This window comes from Clarias gariepinus, chromosome 27, assembly GCF_024256425.1.
Source record: "Clarias gariepinus isolate MV-2021 ecotype Netherlands chromosome 27, CGAR_prim_01v2, whole genome shotgun sequence".
Taxonomy (NCBI): Eukaryota; Metazoa; Chordata; class Actinopteri; order Siluriformes; family Clariidae; genus Clarias; species Clarias gariepinus.
This window is the reverse complement of record NC_071126.1, coordinates 2,155,114-2,172,716: the sequence shown is the minus strand read 5'-3', so window position 1 is coordinate 2,172,716 and position 17,603 is coordinate 2,155,114. Positions and strand designations below refer to the sequence as shown.

The following is a 17,603-nucleotide window of genomic DNA, read 5'->3' as shown; positions in this document are numbered from 1 at the left end:
GTGATAATCATTGTCATAAGTACTATACAAATTAAATGTAATTAAACTGAACTGATAAACTCCTACAGAAAACATGTATGTCTACACACGTTGTTGTTGCTGAATTCAACATGTTGCTGAATTATAGGGGGTGCTTGTATGTGCCGACCTGATTAATATTAATATTTACAGTACATTTAAAAAAATATATTATTTTTTTAAATATTCAAAAATATTTCGAAATCTGTTGTAGATTTTTGTTGTTGTTGTTATTGTTGCCAGCTGATGGTAGATTTTGATTAGTTATTATTATAATAATGAGAAAATCATTTTATGGCCTGATTAATAAAAAATATATTAGAGAGAGGATGTACTTTCTTTTCCCCATGACTTTATGTGCATTCCACAAATTCCCACAATTTACCTGACTTTATAACACTGAGTTTGCAGTAAGAATCCAGTGAGAATCCAGCATGAATGTGCAGCGGACAAACATACATCAATTATGTGATTAAATCATTTAAACATAGACAGAGTCTCAAAGGAATGTCTAAAGCAACTTGTGCATTCCTTTCCATTAAGTATTTAGGCTGTTGTCATAGCAAAGGGGGCCCTACTTCCTGAATAGTAAATGGTATATGTGTATGTGGGTGTTTATATACCGCATAGGAAGTCTAGCAGGAAAGTAAAAGGGGAGGTATACATAATCTCTTTCTTCTGCTCCAGTCCAGCCACAGGTCAAGAGCTCAAACAAAAATGAAAAACTAAATACACAAGAGTAGACTTCCCAAACCACAGCAGTGCTCTTACATCATGTAGAGGAATACTTTGCTTTTAAAGACATTTTTGTAGGATGTTTTCTTTTTCTTTCTTTTTTTTTTACTACTTCTTGAGATGTTCCAGAATAAAAATCTATCCAATTTTCTACCAAGACTATGGCCCTCACCTTGCACCTCCAGTTCAGGTTCGATTCCCGCCTCAGGTCTGTGTGCATGGAGTTTGCCCTGTGTTGCATGTTCTCCCCATGTTTGATGGGTTTCCTCCGGGTGCTCAGATTTCGTCCCCAACTCCAAAGACATGCAGATTAGGTTAAATGATGTTCCCCAATTGCCTGTAATGTGTGAAGGAGTATGTGAGTATATGTTTATGTGTGTGTTCCCTGTGTTGAATTGGCACTCCATCATACCCTATATCCAGGATAAAGCAGTATAGATGATGAGTGAGTGAGTGAGTGAGACTGTCAGTGTAGAGTTTACTCAGAATGTGCCAAAAAAGAAACAATATTTAGCGAGCAGAAGTTTTGTTAAAAGAAACACCTGATTGATAAAAATGTCTGATTGATGAAACTGGATTGAGATGGCAGAACTGTAGGGTGTAGAAACACTTAAAACAACTTAAAATGTATAACATTTGTACAAACAACCTAAAATGTATAACGTCAAATTTTGAGGCGGATGGGCTACAAGAGGTTACAGTGAACACAAACTGCACAGCTGAAGACTGGAAAATGTAGGTTGGATGATTCTTCATCACTTCAACATCTATCAGAACCACTAGAACCTGGAATACATAAGTACCCGAATGGTTACAGGTTTCCTAAAGCCTTGTTTCACTCAAGGATAATATTTCCTGTCATGCACCTGGTGCATCTGTATCCTAATTCCATCAAATAACCATAAAAAAATGCAGTGGGAAAAATGTTGGGGACTAGTATATAAACTATAAACTTTTACCATGTTACCAAGTCTTTACAGGTGTTGCTGATATCACATTTGCTGACCTTTTTGGATTTGCTCTTGCCCTGACAGTCTATGTTGTGAGCTGATCGACTGAATATTGCCTGCATAAACTTCTGTTGTCCTGAACCTGCATCCTCACCTGTGGTCCTGACATTTCTGCATTCATATGTTTTTTATCAGCCATAAATATTCATTGCCAAAGCATCTTTTATTCCGTTTTTTAAAGTTTATAAGATAAAATATGCAGCATGTCATTCTACTGAGTAACTGCAACAATGCTACTAGCTGGACTATCCTGAGATATCTTCTGAGCCTCGCAAACCTTTTGCCCGAACAGAACATTCTGTGTTCATTCTGGCAGGTTCTGTGTTCACTCATCCCCATAACCATCATAATAATCCCGAGTGTACAGGCAATATATTTTATTGAAATTATGTTTATAATATTTAACACTATTGTATGTACATTGTATGTAATCTTCTTAATATATTGTCTATACATCTAATAATTTTGTATGCACAGTGCCATGATCTAAAGTGGTGTCACTCTCAGTAATGGGTATTTTTGGAAACCTTTGATGAAGGAAAGAAGACACTAGAGCTGCATCTTTCTCAGTAATGATTTCAAAGCAGAACAGGTTGAGTGTCCACTCTGGAATGTTATTACAGAAATCGATTCTTGTGGAAGTTTCTTAGCTAAAGCAAGTTTCTGCATTAAGTAATTAATATGACGTGCCTCAGTTCAGTACTATTCTTTAAAAATCATATTTGATCTTTATAACCAATTTTAAATAGACATACAACCAAATTATCCACTCACTCTATCGTCTATACCGCTTTATCCTGTATTCAGGGTCTCAAAGGGCCTGGAGCCTATCCCAGAAGACTTACAGTAGGGCACAAGGCAGGGTACACCTCGGCCAGGATGTCAAGGACACACACACACAATTTGGGAACACAAAGTAGCCTAATCTGTATTTTGTTAGACTGTGGAAGGAAACCAAAAGCACAGGAAGAACATGCAAACAGGGACAGGAATTGACCCAGGCAAGGAATTGATCTTGGCCCCTAGAGGTGCAAGGCGACATTGCTAACCTCTACACCACCTGCTGTCCAAATTATCCATATAATCTACATATAATATTTAAATGCCTATTTAGGTCCTTTTCATTCCTATTTTTACCTATAAAATGCGGTCTCAAACAATATTCAATATGGAATTCCTATTTGTGCCAAAAACTATTGTGATGCTTTGATTGATGTGCTATGGTGTCTGCCACCAGGATGTTGACAGCAGATGACTTGGGTGCGGTTGCATGGGTGAGAGGCAGTGTCGGCAGCTTTGGGCTTTTTGCCTAATGGGCCCCTAATGAAACCATGCTATTCACCAGCATTGAGTTTTTTCAGTGATTTGTGCTACATTAGCCTTTCTGTGGGATTGGGCTGTGTAGGCTGGCCTTTGGTCTCCAGGTGTAAGCCTTGAGTGTTTAGATAGATAGACAGACAGACAGACTTTATTGATCCCGTGAGGGAAATTATTGTTGCAGCAGCAGCAGGTTACACAAACAGCAATCTCTTCCAGCTGCTCTTCGGTTCTGTCGGCTGTGCAGACTGCTTAACATGGCCAAGCAAGCCTGACAGGAGCGGCCATCTCTGTTCTAGTCAGTCATAGAGTATGAACAAGATTTGCAAGCCAGGAAAGTACAGGCCAGTCAGTAAAGTTGCCTCTTGTCCAAATGCACATGCAGAAGGCGTACAGTTTCAAGTGTAGGTTTCAGGCATGAGTTTGATGTAGGCAATCGTGTGCTGCTGCTCCTTCCCAGTCCTACATGCATGTTTCTGGTCCACTGGCAAGGACCCTTCACTGCTGTGGAATGAGTCAGGCCTCATGAACTATCAACTGCAACAGCCGGTAAGTGCAAATGCACTGTGCTGTATCATATAAATGTATTAAAATGGTGGATAGAACCAATATGGTCATCAACTCTTGCCTCTAACTCTGCTACAGAACCAAGCTGTGATTTAATCCAGTGAGGAAAGGATCTGATGCCCACACAGAAGAGCTGAGCTGGACCAGTTTGTGAATGTGGCTCATGGACATTGAACTGAGAAATCACCGTTCCTATGCCGCTGCCTATCTGAACGATGTCATTATATTTTCAAGTAGTAAGAGGATCATCTACACAACCTAAAACAGGTGAAGCAGGCGGAAGGCGGAAAGCAGGATTAACAGCAAACTCTGAAAGTGACATTTGGGGCTGTTTGGGGTACAATATCTCGGGTATAGGACGCAGCATGCTGAAGCCACATGAGCAAAAAGTGGAGGCCATCTGATTATATCTGTGCCGAACGAAGAAACGTACGCTATTAAGCTAGCAAATTACTATTGGAGATTTGTGTCTTCATTTTTCTCTTTGGCAGCCCCCCCCTTTCTGACCTCCTGAAAAAGGGTCCTTCAGAGAAGGTGTGCTGAAATCATCAGGAAGAAGCTGTGTTCAGTCAACCTAAAACCCACCTCACCAGCTCCGTCAAAAGTAAGATAATTTTGATTGATTGCTCAAAGGTCAAAAAGGTCAAGGGTAATCATAACTAGAGAGGTACATTTCCTGAAGAAAATGTGAGTGGTGCTTGCCGTGGCGAAACTCTGACCCTCCATATCTCTACGACAATGGGATCTTGATAGCAACATGCTAATATAGCTAGCATCAAGCTAGCACCATGCTAATCAGCTAAACATCATGCTAATTACACTAGCATGATGCTAGGACCATTCTATACATGTGATTAGCGAAAAGTTAGCATAATGCTAGCGACATGCTAATAGCGTTAGCATCATGCTAGCGATGTGCTGATGAAATTAGCATAAAGCTAGAAACATGCTAATTTTGTTAGCATCATGCTAGCAAAATGCTAATCGCGTTAGCATCATGCTAACAGCATGCTAATGAGGGTGCTAGGGGGCGTGGCTCATGAGCATGATGAGAAATGCAAAAGAGTGTCTCTACGACAGTCAGATCCACAGTTAAATCAATGTTAAGTCTGTAGGTGGTTAATTGCCCCCTGCGGGGGCAATTAACCACCCACCCCTTAGAAAAGTCACAGCACCCCGTTCCCGAAGATGGGCCGCACGGTTTGACACCTCACTCATGGGACTCAGTCAAAGTTGTTCTCAATGTTAAGTCTGTGGGTGGTTAATTGCCCCCTGCAGGGGCAATTAACCACCCACCCCTTCAAACAGTCAGAGCACCCTACTCCCGAATAAGCCGCACGGTTTGACACCTCATTCATGGGTCCACGACGAACGGTGCAAGACTCAGTCAAAGTTGTTCTCAGTGTTAAGTCTGTGGGCGGTTAATTGCCCCCTGCGGGGGCAATTAACCACCCACCCCTCAGAAAAGTCACAGCACCCTGTTCCCGAAAATGGGCCGCACAGTTCGACACCTCACTCATGGTACTCGGTCAAAGTTGGCCTCAATGTTAAGTCTATGGGATTTCTTGACCCACCCCTTATAAAAGTCATAGCACCCCATTCCCGAATAAGCCGCACGATTTGACACCTTACTCATGGGTCTATGACAAACGGTGCGGGACTAGTTACGCGCCAAACTTTTGTACGGAAGAATTTTGCAAGATACCAATAGTGATGCTTTGCAAGCACCACTAATTAATAAATATGTTGACATGTCTAGGTCAAAGGTCATCGTAATTTGTGAAAAATGCTTACGAGTAATTAAGGAAGTAATTAAGAAACATGTTGACAAGTAATTGATAAATATGCTGACAAATCTAGGTCAGCGTATTTAAAAAAGAAATAATGATATAATTATTTACTTGTAATTATGTTGCCATTTTCCAAACAGGGTGTATGATTAAAGATTGTAATGATGTTAAATGATCCCGTGTGTCTCTGACACACACACAAACATCCACATCCCTTAAACCACACTGACACTAATGCAGTCAGTGTCATTAGTGTACTAATGACACATTAGTACTGCAACCACACTAATTAACGCCTGGAGGGCGATATCCCCCACCCCACCCTCTCTCGCTCGCTCACACACTCGCCCCAAACATACCTTCTCCACTGGTGAGGTAGGTTTTTAACTTTTGTACTGTTTTTGAAACACGATTGGTTCTTACTGTATGCTGTACCTAGTTTTTGCTGTTTGTAGTGTTGATTGCAGTGTGATTGAAGAAGGTCTAAAGCAATTGGTTCTCAGGTAATTAATCAAGAGTAGTTCCAGGCTTCCTTAAGGTGTGAATTGTGGGCAGGGCTTAGCTACATATATTGAAGGTGTCTCCACAATCTCTGTGGAGGTGTCTGTAGCGGTTAATAAGCATATCCTGCAACAAAGTTAGTCATGAATCTGGATATCAAGTGCTATTGACAAGAGAATTGACTCAAACTCTTGTTTACCAAAAAATGACAAGTTCTATAGACCATTACCTCAGTCTAGCATGTGTCTTCAACCTATCTGTCAGTTCTCACAGACCAAGATGCTTTTACTCACACAGCAGAGGCAGATCTCTCAGAAACCTCATCTACCCTCCAGTACGGTCACATTGCCCTGCACTGGTGGTAGGTGGGCTCTGGAACTGCCAATCTGCTGTAAAGAAAGCAGATTTTATCTCTGCCCTAGCTACCCATTACTCTTTTGACTTTCTAGCACTAACTGAGACCTGGATATCTCCTCAGAACTCAGCTACACCAGCTGCCCTATCCTGTATTCTCTCATTCTCCATGGGAAACTGGCAGAGGTGGTGGTATGGGTCTCCTGTTGTCCAAGAGATGGTCCTTCTCGCCTATCCCCCTGTCTCATCTCAGTTTTTCATCATTTGAATTTCATGCAGTTAAGGTAACCTCTCCAATTAACCTCCACATCTTGTTTATTTACTGTCCTCCTGGCTCTCTAGGAAATTTTCTAGATGAAATGGACATACTTCTTAGTATTTTTCCTTCCACTAACACTCCTCTCATTGTTCTAGGAGATTTCAACCTTCCATATGACAAACATCAATCCTTTTTTTCTTCTCCCTCTCCTTAAATCCTTCTCTTTAACTCTAAACAGCTGCCCTCCCACACACAAGGCAAGGAATTCTCTCGGCCTTGTTTTTTGCTGCTCTTCCCCAGTTACAGATATCACTAGTATTTCTCCTCATAAATCTGATCGTTATCTGGTATCCTTCACCATAACCCTTCCTATTCTATGTAAACCTAACCACCAAAATGTCTCTTACCTGCAGAAACCTTCACTCTGTCTCCCTTCCTTTGTGTTTTCCTGCACCCCATCATCCCTTCCAGACCCAGACTTCTTCTCCTTTCTACCACTAGAGACTGCGACTGAAACTTACCTCTCCTCTCTCTTCTCATCCATAGATCTCCTTTGCTTGCTGTCATCTAAACCAAGGATGATGTCTTGTCCTGCTCCTTGGCTATCTGATGTACTGCGCAACAACAGGAGAGAATTAAGAACTGCAGAGAGATGGAGGAAATCACAACTTGATGCATATCTCATCTCTTACCAGACTCTTCTCTCCAAATTCTCATGTCACGTGACTTCTGCCAAAACTACCTGAAAAGCTGAAAGCCTCTGCACATGATCCTGGCAAACTCCACATCATCATCTCCTCACTACTCAACCCACCGACTTCTTCTGCCCCTTCCTCTCTGACTGCTGACGATTTAGCCACATTCTACGATGGGAAGATTGCAACAATCCGCCAGTCCTTCGCTCCCAACCAAACTCCTACGGCAGAACCTCAGGACCTTCCCTTCCCTCCCTTAGCAGAATTCTCCAACCTGTCATCTGATGAGATTCAGCAGATCATCTTGTCATCTAACCCCAACACCTGTTCAAAATTCTTGAAAGAACCATTTATAACCAAATGTCTCTTTATCTCTCACAGAACAACCATAATGATCCCAACCAATCTGGATTCAAAGTGGCACATTCTACAGAGACTGCCCTTCTGTCTGTCACTGAGAAGCTCCATGCTGCTAGATCTGCTAAACTTCCATCTCTCCTCATCCTCCTGGACCTTTCAGCTGCATTTGACATGGTGAACCACAAGATTCTATTATCTATTCTTACAAGCCTTGGAATTTGTTGAACAGTGTGGCAATGGTTTGCTTCTTACCTAGCAGATAGGTCATATGAGGTAACATGGATCTACATCTGCCCCACGTAGACTCTCGACTGGTGTCCCGCAGGGCTCAGTACTTGGTCCTCTTCTGTTCTCCCTCTATACACGGTCTCTTGGTAAGGTCATATCATCGCATGGATTTTCATATCATTGTTATGCAGATGACACCCAACTTACTCTCTCCATTCCTCCCTCTGACACTCAGGTTTCCACCTAGATCTCAGCATGTCTGGCAGACATCTCATCCTGGATGGCTGCTCATCAGCTGAAGCTCAATCTCAGTAAAACCGAACTCTTATTTATCCCTTGTGAATCATCCCCATGTCAAGACCTTGTGATATCCCTGGACAACAACCAAATTACTCCTTCAGCCACCGCCCGCAATCTTGGGGTAACTGTGGACAATCATGTCATTTTCCCCACACATTGCTAACCTTACTCGCTCTTGTAGATTTCTTCTTTACAATATCAGAAGAATTCGTCCATTTCTTTCTTCACAGGCTACTCAGGTGCTTGTTCAGTCCCTTGTTATTTCAAGACTGGACTACTGCAACTTACTCCTGGCAAGCCTGCCTCTGTCCATGATTCCGTCCTCTGCAACTGATCCAGAATGCAGCAGCATGTCTCGTTTTTAAATTTCCCAAGTTCTCCCGCGCCACACCACTCCGCTCCCTGCACTGGCTTCCTGTAGCTGCCCGCGTTAAATTCAAAACGCTGATGCTTGGCTACAAAGATAAAAATGGCCCAACACCCACTTACCTCTCTGCTCTAATCACACCACGCACTGCACCACGTTCCCTACGACCCTTCAGCACTGCTCACCTCATCCCACCATCTCTCAGGGATCGAGAGCGGCATTCATCCAGGCTCTTTTCTGTTCTAGCACCTAGGTGGTACAGCAGAGACTATGACTATCTTTAAACGAAGACTCAAGACGCATCTGTTTCTCCAGTACTTGGCCAATTTCAATACATTTTATTACAGAAAAAGACCGTGGTATGCTTATCTGATTGTAATGTCTAGGATATTGTGAGTCTTTAGGTAATTTCATTCTACCATTTAGAACTTTTTGTCAAAAGATACGATACATAACACTAAAAGAAGATTTAATTTGTTTTCCCGATTTTAGTCAATAATATTCTGATTATTTCGGCCGATGAATTACCTGACACCCGTGCAAGACCTACACCCGGAATCTCGTGCAAGACCAATAGGTGTAGTAGCTCCACAACCAAGACCAGCACAACAAACGGGGGTTATAATATATCCTGAACACAGGGTCAATGATGATAATACAAATGCTCCAAGTAAGATGAGTAGGTATCTACTAATTCATTTTATTTTCACCATCTGTTTAGTGCATAAACATATTTTTCTACAATTTCTGCTCTTTTTTTTTTTTTTTTAGTTGAGTGACATAGCGGAAGTACAAGCGTGGGTTGTACCCAAAGATAACATCAATCAAGAGAATCCTAATCAACTGCGACTCAGGGATGCACTTGGAGACTTCTATCAAGAATTTCAGGTTTTATTTGAAAGCTTTAATAACCTTAATTCATTGGAACAAAACTCTAGTAGGGATTGTGTTTCATCTTTGTGTGATATTCGTGACAACTTGAATAGCTGTGTTTAGTTGAATACAAGTTTAGGATTGTTTTACGATATATGGCGCAGAAACGTTCTTTTAACGTGTCAGCTTCAGAAGCTAATAGAAATGAAAGTAATGTCATCACCTCATGATTTCTGCTTCGGTGAAAACTCATCTTATTCAAATAGTGTGTTACATCGTGAATCGTGCACAACCCTCAATCCGTATTTAACTGATGCAATCAACCATCTAAACGAAAATTTAAGACTATCGCACCAGCTTGTTATTCGGACCCCTAGCTCGTTCAGACCTATTCATTAGTCAAAATAAAAATCTCGGGCACGATTCCGGTCAAAATGTAATAAGCGCGCAGACACAAACGCATGATATATTCCACGAGTTAAATCAGTCTGTTAGGGTTGCAAAATAGTCTAGATCAACAAAGTGATTCTGTAGAGTTAAATCCTGCACTATTAGACGCAGTAAATCGGCTGAATAAAAGCTTGGCCATAACTACAGAACAAAACATCAATGGCCTCTCACCGATCAACAACATAGGTCATTACCTCCTACAGATATGTTTCATGATCTTATAGTCTTACATTGTTAAATGACAGTCTAATTAACTTATTTGATCACCCATCCAGTGTTTCGCCAAACTCTGATAATCACGTCCCTGAAACGTCAAACTCTCAAATAGATGTCGATGAGGAGAATGTACCATCTCCTAATGTTTAAAATGTACAATTCGGTAATAGAGTAGATCCTAATATTAGTATAATTAACCGTGATCAATTCAATAACACTGAGATTCAAAGTAAACGAGAAATTTTTACAGACAATCCGCTTGAATTAGTGATCCAAATAGTACACCCACCTTGGGTGGTACAGCTAGAAGAAAAATGGGTTTAATCTTTAGTTAAGAAGCTATTCAGAAGAAAATGAGACCTCTATACATATTCCCCAATAAAGACATGTGCTTTGCTTTGGGTGTTACACAACTTTTGAATCCTGGAAAAAACAGTTTTCAAATAGAAAAGATCACTAAGCAAATCCGGAACGATGTAGGTTTAACCGAAGACACAGCCGTCACCTTCGCTGATGTAGCATAATTTTAGGTGCTGTAACCATCTACAGTTCAGTCAACAAGGCCGGCTACTCTTTCTTTCAAACCAACAAGACGCCGCACGAAAAAACATTGTACTTTTTTTTTTATTTTTTTTTTTTACACTACAACCACTATTACGGGGTTACTCAGGTTTTGAAGATTCATGAAAATATCGATGTGAATTTTACCTGCAATGTTTGCCATAATGTGGATTGTTACAAAAATGCTCAAAACTTAAGTGTCCAGATTGCTCGAGGCTATGTAGTTCGGAATTCTGTTTTTGACGTGTATAAAGCAAAGCTTCAGTCGAGCGATGGTGAATTTTCTCAGTGTGAAACGGTTTTCTACTGTAGTAACTGCAATAGTGTAATACATCGGAACCCTTTTAACCGTAAAAAAACATGGATGCTTAGAGAGGAAGTGTAAACTCTGTGGTGAAAAACTTGATACAGATACCGAACATAGTTGTTTTATACAACCGATAAACAAGGAGTCCATGAATGGTTTTATGACTTTGAGACTAGACAGGAAACAAGAACTCGTATAGCTAATTATTTATGCTGTATTGATTTTCATTGAGAGGAGTGGGTGTTTGAAGGAGACGGTTGTGTCGCTGAGTTTTTCAAGACGTTCCGGCCTAACAAATACAATGGCTATACCTTCATAGCACATAATGCTAGAAGGTTTGATTCCTATCTTTTGTTAAATCATTTAGTAAAAGAGGGAATAATGCCCGATATCATTGCGCAAGGCGGTAAAATTCTTTGCTTCAATGATTCAGAGTTCCGTCAGGTGTACATCAATAGCCTATTTTTCTTACCCATAAAGCTTAGCAGCCTCCCTAAAACATTGGTTCAGGATATGGACCTACATAGTTTTGGTGTTCTAAGGTGTTCCAGAAATGTGGAAAATACCCTCTTTTTTTCTGAAAATCCAAAGTTTTATGGTGTGGATAGTATGATGCCTAAAGACAGAGCTGAGTTTTTCAAGTGGTATGCTACAGTAACTGACAAAGTATTTGATTTAAAGAAAGAGATGGCTGAATACTGTATACTGAATACTTCAACGGTGTTGACATTTTGAGAAAGGGGTGTTTAGCTTTCAGAAATGAGAGACTCCAGAGTACAAAGGTCGAACCTTTTAAATGCATAACTATCGCTTCTGTTTGCATGAAAATCTTTAGAGCCATGTTTCTACCTAAAAACACTCTAGCTATTCCGCTGCTTGACAGTTACGTAAACAGGCAGAAATCTTTTTCAACAGCATCTATCCAGTGGCTTGAATAAATTTCAGTCACACACAATCTACCCATTCAGCATGCGTTGAACTTGGGTGAAGCTAGGTTTGGTCAATATTTTGTCGATGGTTATTGTGAAGTAGGTCAGACGCGAAAGGCTTTTGGGTTTCTTGGTTGTTTTTACCACGGTTGTGAAAAGTGTTTTCCCTCAATGACCCCACATCCTCTTAGCTCTTCTAAGGTTAGTCTTGGAAATGTCCGTCAAAAATCATTGGGGGAAAAATCAAGAATTTGCAAGAATCCCTCAATTTACATGTCACAACAATATGGGAACATGAGTTGAGTGGAATGAAGAAAAGTGACAGTGGCCCGATAAACTTTCTAAAAGAGTTTGACTTTCCGGAGCACTTAAACCCTCGTGATACCCTTTATGGTGGTCGAACAAATGCGTTACATTTACATTTCGTAGCTAACCCTGGTGAGAAAATTGATTATTTAGATTTTACCTCTCTTTACCCATATCTAAACAAGACAAGGACGTACCCGATCGGTCATCCCGTCATCATTTGTCGCGACTTTGAGCCTCTGGAGAATTATTTCGGTATAATCAGAGCTAAAGTATTACCGCCAGAGGTTTGTGCATGAATCGCATGAAAAGACTGACAATCTTTTTAAAGAGTACATTAAAATGTTTCTCAAGACCAAACAGGAAAGTTCAGGATATCCGTCCTGGGTAGTGGAAGAAACCGCTAAACATGAATAAATTCAAATGAGGGAATAGAGTTAGATGCAAAACGTATTGACATTAACCTCGCCAAAAGATCAGTGGCTAAACTCGCTCTTAATTTATTGTGGGGAAAGATGTGTCAAACCAAACAGATCAAACACATGAGTGATCCAGCCGAGGTTTTACATTTCATGTTCTCTGATATGTACAATGTTAGCCAGTTCTCCTTTTTGAATGATGAAGTCGCACTTTCACAGTGGCGTTATGCGGATGATGGAATGATTAAACCTGGGAATGCTAATGTATTCATCGGTATTTTCACTACAGCATATGCTAGACTTGAACTGTAATTTGCTGGACCGAGTGAATCAAAATTGTTTGTACACAGACAGCGTCATTTTTAAAAGAAAAGGTGATTGGATGCCTCCTTTACGTGATTATTTGGGAGGACTTTTAGAGTATGTAAGTGCAGGACCTAAAACCTACGGTTACAAAACTCTAAAAGGAAAAACATTACAGCTAAAGGTATTACGCGAAATTATACCAACTATAAATTATTAATCTGAAATCTCTGACGGAGCTGGTGGTCGATCCAGTGAAAAATCCCAATCAATCCGATCAACTTATAACTTCGTACAATCAAATCACGAGAGATAAGAGGATTGCATTTGAGGAACCGTTCACAGATAAAAAGATTCAGGGTTGTGTAAGACAAGCGTGTTTTATTATCTGATTTCAATACTCTTCCTTATGGTTATTAAATCTGTTCATGTTTATATGTATATACAGTATGTATGTGTGTATCTATGTATATAGTTCATTTGATTGTTTCTGTTGATTTGTTCATTAGTCATGGAAAATCTAAATGTGACTACATTTGACACGAGGATGCAACTACCATTTTCTTGTACCGTGTGTGGTCCTAGTAATAGCGGTAAAGCATATTTTATCAAACTTTTCCTGGAAACTGTGATGCGGTAATGTCGAAAGCCCCTGAAACCATTGTGTGGATTTATTTTTTTTATTTTTTTTTTTTCCTGTTGGCAAGCTCTGTATGATGAATTGTGGACGAGAATAAATATAAATTTTATTTAAGGAATCCCTGATTCTTTGTGTGATAATGAACTGTTTACCACCCAAAACAAACTTATTGGTAATAGATGACTTAATGGAATCCGCAAGTAAGAACGACGACGTAGAAAAGGCTTTTACAAAATACACCCACCACAGAAATCTGAGCATCATCTATCTCGTTCAAAATTAGTTAGTAAAAGACTAGTAGAACAATCAACCTGAACACAAACTACATGATTCTTTTTAAAAATCCTAGAGACAAATTACAGATCAGCAAAGATGCACGCAAAGATCTCATTTTGAGCATATGTAAACTTGCCTTAAACGTGCTCAGAAGGAACGTGCCGCTGACATCAAAACAGTACAGAGCTTTTAAAAAAAACAGAAATTTATCAACTTTTTGCTGATAAGAGAGCAGCTATAGAAAAAAAAAAAAGTTATTAATCAAGCTGGAAGATTTCTTCTTCCATTGCTCAGTGTAGCCGTTCCTCTTATAACCAGATTAATTGCATCTTGTAACAATTAACTTGGAGACTGCAAAGAAACTGTATTTAGTCCCACAACGTCAGCTTGATAAACTTGAACACCGCCACGGAAAAAGAGTTTAAGAAAAACTGTTGAAAACAACTTGGATGAGGCAATTCATCACATTTTTTTTTAAGGTCAGATCTGAATTAATATGAGAAGGCTAAACTCTACACGTCGACTTTGCAAAGGTTTTTAAACCTGGTTAAACTAGGAGAGTCTCGCATGGTTGATCTTTAGAATCTCACTGCCTAAACATACCCTTTTCAAGTATACCTAACAGGGATGTTCGAAGCAAAATTGCATAAAAAGATCTAAAGACGCATACTCAAACCCCCCCAGACTCGTTTCCTCATCACCCGCTAAAAAAGACTCTTTGACCCCCGAACGTCTTTTTAAATCACCTGAGCTTAGCACATCTGTCTGGTTAGATTTTTAAATGACTGACAAGGAACTACATTTGTTGCAATGTATTTTATTATCGTTTATTTCAATAAAACTCTTTGCATCAAAATTTTTTGTGAAGCATCATTTTGATAGTCCACTGCATACATTAATGAAGCTTGTTCAAAGAGCTAGCACATTGTACACAACTAAATGAATGCATTTTATTTACTCTAGGGTACAATTTTTTTAACAAAAGCCACAACTGCATCATTTCTACTTAAATCGTTGCTATACCTAGACATTATATGATTAAATGAATAACCTTTAGCTCTATGACACAAAAAAATACACAGTGTTGTCCGCAACAAACTGAATTGAAATTTTGAACATGAACAGGGTTATATTTTATTTTGCTACAGTTCTCCTTTAAAAAATTAACAGAATCAGGAAATAGTTCGTAGTCTGGTGGGTTTCCGTACGAGTCAAAAAATTCTCCAGTGGCTTCATCATTAAGACATAAAGCTAGCCAGTGTTCACCCGGCATGTGTCTCGGGTGCGTATTCACGATGAATAAGGCTGGATATTGTCTCAGTGTATTCGTTGGTAACTTATCGCTAGCCATCACTCTGCGGAATATTTGATCTATTTCAGAGCAGCTTCTCATAACGGTTAGTTCTCTGGTACAAATGCGTTACTGGTAATCAATAAACACATTTTTTCGGTTGTTTATTTCTAGCATACTGTTAAAACTGTCGTACACTATTAGATTCACGGTTCTTGGGAGAGGCTGAGTTCCAGACGCATATTCCCAGACCTTATTAATGACAAATGCTTGCCGCAGTCGTCGTCAGGATTCAGGTTGAATGCGAATAAAGTATAACCGTTGGCACACTTCTCTCTGTTGATCGCCATCGACTGATCCTTTAGCTCCTTTTCCGATGCTAAAATTAAAGAATGGAATTCACGAACCGCATTCCTGGTCTGAAAAACCGGTTGCAACGGTTTTGCAGGATACTGAGCACCATCTACATAGAGTGCTACAAATTCTGTATCGTAATGTTTAAAATTAAATAGATTCTTATTGTATGCTCCGCTGAAGGCATAGTTGTCTACCATTCCAAAGGCAACGGTTTTAGGTAATGGGCTAAAAAAAGATTCTCTTGTGAGCAAATGTGGCTCCCCGCAGCTAAGCTGAAGGTCTTCATGCAGACTCTTTCGATAGGATACTTGGCGGTTGTGCTAAGTAGCGCTTGTCCATGGCCCTGTTTTACCATGGTGAGACGGTTATTTCTTTACAAAAAGTGAGGAGTATTTTAAGTGTAAAATTGGCATTTCCTTCTTTCATTAGGCAAAATTCACCTTTACTACAAACCATTTTAATCCCCAAATCGACGCCATTGAGTAAAATTTTATCTTGAAAAAATATATCTGAGTGAATATGTCCAATCAGGTCAAAGGTGGTGCTTTTAGCACTGAATCGAACCCTTTTTTTAAAGTCCATCGTTTCGACCATCCGGATCAGTGCCCCGCAGTGTCTTTGTAAAATAATCCGGTGCAAAATTGTGTTTCCAGGGTATCTTTTACATAGTTGAGAAGACATTCAAAAGCAGCACGGTATGGGTAGGTACTGCTCGACTGAGAAATAAGACGATCCCCTAAGACAACATCCACTTGTGGGAAAAGTGATGCGATAGGATAGTTAAAAACTCCCACCTTTGCATCATTAGCAATGTTGGAACCATCTGCATTCACAATTTTACACGATAGCTGTAAAAAAGTGTTCGGTAAATCATAATAAAATTCCCCGCTCGACGCAATAAAAAACTCAATTGGAGAAAGGGGCGGTATTTCGACGTAAGTATATTTTTCGATGCTCGTTTGGGTATACGGTAGGCTGAAAGTGTCCAGTTCTGACTTTGGACAATCTGAGGATAGATTGTGTAAGAAAGCCATGATGTTAGAAAATGCTCAGCAGCTTTTTTTTGTAAGAGACGGAGTGACGCTTGTTGCCTCTCTGCTTGCTCATTTTTACACTGCTCTTGATTTTAGTTAGCTTACGTATTTTATTCGGAACCGTATGTCGATCTCCCGGGGTTTTCATTGTGTAATATTGGATATAGGCTTTCGGATCTATATAACCCCTATCAGTCATTTTACAGACGAAACGAATGCTTAGCCGGTCCGAAGTGTAGTTTAGCTATACATTTCCCGTAACTGAAAGTATAATCTTGTTCTGTGTTTTTTTTTTTTTTTCCAATTTTCTCCCCATTATTACTCATAGCCAATTCCTCCCCGTGACTAGGGGGCTCCCACATTAAGGCTACTACCACCACTCAGTCGGAAGGGGGGAAGACTATCCCGTGTTTCCTCCGAACCGTGTGACGTCAGCAAGCAGTTCGAAAAGGCTGACGTCACACGGTTCGGAGGAAACACGGGATAGTCTTCCCCCCTTCCGGAGTAACACACTCGGAGGAAAGCGCTAACCGCTCCTTCTGCGTGCACGACCTCACAGACGCCCCTAATTGGCTGTAGAGCCGTAATTAATGTGGGAGCGCAAGTACCTCTCATCTCTCCCCCTGAGAGAGCTCGGCCAATCAGCTCTTTCTGTGCTTCCGGCTGTGAGAGGAAAACAGCATCACCCGGGGTTCGAACCAGCGATCTCCGGATAATTAGGGTATAATCTTGTTCTGATCAGACTTAACTTCAACTACAATATCGGTAATGTAGTTCTTGGTGAGCGGTACGTAATGTGGCTTATCATAAGTAATAGTGACAACTTTGTTGTTTTCACCCGATATATGTACACATCTCAGTAACGGGACAAAGCTGTCACCGACTCGTTGATACTCAATAACGTCCATATATACGTACATTGTGTAAAAACCCGCATGAATATCCGCGGGATTTGGTGCTTCTTGATGTCGGAATGTCAATGGTATGTCGGGTATCAAACCGAGCATATAGGCTAAGCTTCCATTAGCTTTGATAGTATATGGTATACACATATATTTTATTTTTTACAGGGTTATACTGTAGGACATCTCCATGTCAAGTTTCAGTGCTTTTATAGGTTTGTTAATTTCATTAATCAGT

General features: G+C 40.2%; 1 long non-coding RNA gene across 1 annotated transcript; it reads left to right on the top strand.

Moving 5' to 3' along the window:
- The first annotated feature begins 8,136 nt into the window (after nt 1-8,136).
- Nucleotides 8,137-9,466, top strand: LOC128515276 (uncharacterized). The gene is made up of 4 exons (XR_008356604.1): nt 8,137-8,255; nt 8,365-8,905; nt 8,994-9,180; nt 9,273-9,466. It is a non-coding gene; the product is annotated as an uncharacterized LOC128515276 (long non-coding RNA).
- The last annotated feature ends 8,137 nt before the right edge of the window (nt 9,467-17,603 follow it).